This window comes from Anabrus simplex, chromosome 11, assembly GCF_040414725.1.
Source record: "Anabrus simplex isolate iqAnaSimp1 chromosome 11, ASM4041472v1, whole genome shotgun sequence".
NCBI classification, from domain to species: domain Eukaryota; kingdom Metazoa; phylum Arthropoda; class Insecta; order Orthoptera; family Tettigoniidae; genus Anabrus; species Anabrus simplex.
Window position 1 is genome coordinate 85,742,046 of NC_090275.1, and position 4,039 is coordinate 85,746,084.

At 41.2% G+C, this 4,039-nt stretch overlaps 1 protein-coding gene across 1 annotated transcript in view; it reads left to right on the forward strand.

Moving 5' to 3' along the window:
- The first annotated feature begins 2,411 nt into the window (after positions 1-2,411).
- LOC136883437 (fatty acid synthase) overlaps positions 2,412-4,039 on the forward strand; it is an 844,467-nt gene continuing 842,839 nt past the window's right edge. The window contains exon 1 of the mRNA XM_068229660.1: positions 2,412-2,568. The gene's annotated coding sequence lies outside the window, so the exon portion shown is untranslated. The remainder of the gene's footprint in view (positions 2,569-4,039) is intronic.

Consider the following 4,039-nt stretch of genomic DNA (forward strand, 5'->3'; position numbering starts at 1 on the left):
GGAGCCGGGAATCGAACCCGGGCTTCCAGGAGTGGCAGCTGCTCACGCTAACCAGTACACCACAGAGGCGGCCCATGAATACTTTACCACAATAATCGTTTAGTGTAATTATTTATTATAATATAGGGGGGATATCATGTTTTTCCCATTACCATATCATATTGGGATTACTAGCTGAAAGGTAAGCTTGAAAGTTGTCCATTATGAAGTGTGGCATAGTTTTAAAAACCAAGGCAACAGACATCTACAATAAAGGCTGTATACATTTCAAAAATAGCAGTAAAATACTGTATTTACCATACTTGGTGTACGTTTGAACGAAATAAGTGTTTTTTTTTTGTTTTTTTTTGTGGTTATGTTTTCTTGGTGGTGGGCGCTCCATTTCCTTTATTTGTAAATGTGAATGAAAATTAAATAGGGCTGGAAATGTACAGAGCATAAGCAACTGAATTAAGTGGGATACCATTTATCTCTTTTCGCTCTCACAACGCTTTGTTCCGTTAATTCCTTGCTCTTTAAACGAAATCTGAAACAAAATTCGATAAACAATTACCGTGGCTATCCGTACTTTCGCTAAGTAAACAATAAAATGGATTTAATTACAAACAGAAATTACAAAAAGGAATCTCGGCTATAATTCAGTAATACTTACTTAAAGTACGATATATCCTTGGTTCTATTACTCCAATTAGTACAACCATACGCTGAGCTTACGGCTGGCATTCTTGAAAGCGAGAATCTATGTTTTTACTTCTTAAAACTTAGGGAATTAAATTGGCATGAACGATCTCCCTGTCACCAAAACATATGCTCTCGCGCCAATTCACTTTGTTTTGACAACCGTTAACATGGCTGCCCCTTATCAACTTGCTTCAAGCAGGGAGCGCTGATGACAGGCATACAGCCCCTCTATGTTATTCTAGCTCGTTGGAACTATATTATACAGGAGTGACGGATCTATTTCTCTTATATGATCCTTGGCACGTGGTGACAGTAAACAACAAATCGACAACACTGCTAACCGCAACTGGAGTCTAACGCGCTCTATCGGAGCGATTGGCTGTCTATGATTGGCTGTTGATTAATTCACTTACCCTCCGCCAAAAGGCAGCGTTCAAACGTCAAGTCGAAACTCATAATAACTGAACTATAATAACATAAATATTTGAGAATTACATTTTAGATCTTCCCCTAAACTACCATTTCACTCAGCATGAATAAAATTATCTATGACCTAGATTATAGCGACTTATTCCCCGACTTTGCATACCGATTTTCATCAAATTCTCTTCAGCCGTTTTCTCGTGATGCGTGTACAAACATTACAGAAAACTAAAAGTGAATTTCCTTGTTACAGTGGATACGACTGATACAGAAATATGCTACCATCCTTTTTAAATTCTGAGCAATGTACAGACAAAACTCTTATTATATATATATAGATTTATTATTTAATCACTTTACCGTCCAGGGTTGGACTCAGCGAGGGATCCCGCCTCTATCGCCTCAACAGCATTTGCTTAGAGTAAAAGTAAGAAACCACGGAAAACAACATCGAGGATGGCTGAGATGGGAATTGAACCCTCCTCTACTCAGATGGCCACCTGAGGCTGAGTGGACCCAGTTCCAGCCCTCGCACTACTTTTCAAATTTCGTGACAGAGCTTGGAATCGAACCCGGAGCTCCGGGGATGGCAGCTAATCACACTAACCACTACAGCACAGAGGCGGTCTATTTGTTTATTTAATAACCGGGCGAGTTGGCCGTGCGGTAAGGGCGCGCGGCTGTGAGCTTGCATACGCGATATAGTGGGTTCGAACCCCCAGTCGGCAGCCCTGAATATCGTTTTCCGTGGTTTCCCATTTTCACACGAGGCAAATGCTGGGGTTGTACCTTAATTGAGGTCACGGCTGCTTCATTCCCACTCCTCGCCCTTTCCTATCCCATCGTAGCCGTAAGACCTCTCTGTCGGTGCGACGTAAAACAAATTGTATTTATTTATTTATTTATTTATTTATTTATTTATTTATTTATTTATTTATTTATGTTGAATTTAGGTCGTTGGTTGCCCTTTCCTTTCATTTGTCGATACCCTCTAAAAGCTAGCCTGCACGCGCTGGGCACATGACATCTATAAGCAGAAAAAATCAATAAGCATATTCAGTAACATAATATCCCGTTTCTACTATTTAGTCAATGACCCTGTGTAATTTTGACCTTCGAGATGTTACGCAAGCTTTTTCAAGATTTCTTGCGCAATCTGCTGGATTTTATTCGTACAGAACAGTACGGAAAGGATCTATAAGCAGATTCAATAACGTCATATCCCGTTTTTACTATTTATTCAATGACCCTGTGTAATTTTGACCTTCGAGATGTTATACACGGTGTTTTCGGGATTTCTTGCGCAATCTGCTGTATTTTATTCGTCTCAATTTTCTGTTCGATTCAGTCCAGTTCAGTGGATCGTGACTCGGGAGAAGGCACTTCTTCATCAGCACCACTGGAATCTGTCCACTCTCCTCGTGGGCTACGAAACTTGACAACCCGTCCTCCAGGATAAACAAGGTGTGTGTCATTACTTTTTCACAACCAGCCTTTGAGAATACTTCTGGAATGGCGTTTCTTTTCTAATACTTCTGTCCACCAACATCCCTTAATATTATAGTAGAACCACACTCCAGTTAAATAAAGACTAGCGCAAGCAAGGAAGACCTTTCTTAAGAAAAGAAATTTGTTCACTTCGAACATTGCTATTAGTGATGGGCTAGCGACGGAATCAAGTAGAATCGAGTAATGTGGTGTTAGAATCGCTATACTCGACTCCAGACTCGAGTCCAAGCATACTAGATTGTTCTATGTAAGTAATGAAAATTAAAACCTACAACCTGTCTTCCAGTCAATGACCGGGTCAGGGATGGGATGAATGAAGCCCCCAACTTGAGGCGACGATAGGAACTGTGCCGGCTGCCGAGGCCTGTCACACTCCTCTTGGGCAATGATTAATGACTGACAGATGAAATGAAATGATAGCGGATAGTGTTGCTGGAATGAAAGAGGACAGGGAAAACCGGAGTACCCGGAGAAAAGCCTGTCCCGCCTCCGCTTTGCCCATCACAAATCTCACATGGAGTGACTGAGATTTGAACCACGGTATCCAGCGGTGAGAGGCAGGCGCGCTGCCGCCTGAGCCACGGAGGCTCTCCTATGTAAGTAATACGTCACAAAGTGATTTTCTGTTATTAAACTACGTTTACATTGTTTACATAACTATGTTACAGCATTTACCTGGGTGTGTAGGCCTACTATGATCCCTGTCAATGCCACGATGGTAACGTAATTGCCCTTCAGACATTCTCACACTGATTTCATGTACTGCATTCAGGTGTTTTAGCATGGTGTTTGTACTCCTGTTGTAACTTAAAGTATTTCTACATATGTTGCACACAGCTTTTTTTGGGAACAGTTTCAGAGACATCAAAGTAGTCCCATACAGCCGATCTCTTCTTACTTGACATTGTTGATGTTTACAGCACTGCTTATATCCTGCAACTATTCTTCGACCTTCGCTCAACTTCTAAAGACTGCAATACACTCGGTTTTGTTCCTTTGCACAGTCATGTGTTGCAATGATAAACGTCACAACGGAGGGTGGATTTTGTTCACTCCGTTCCATTACCTGTTTAGCTAGAACAGAATGACGTTCTATCTGATGATTTGCTGCGTGTACATACATCGCATTCTGGACGTCTAATCATAATACCCTTCATTATATGTGCCGAAAGTATGATGTAGAGATAAACTAGTCACCTGTTTCCCCAGACGATTGTAGGCTTTGGCGCGGTTAGTAATAGGCTATGGTTACATATAGTACGTTTACATTGGGATTGAGATCGATTTGAGTACATAGGGGCCGATGACCTTCGATGTTAGGCCCCTTAAAACAACAAGCATCATCATCATCATCGATTTGAGTACACTTACCGTAATGAAGACGATTCCGTTTTACATGTAGTAGGCTATTTGAGTATCGTATTGA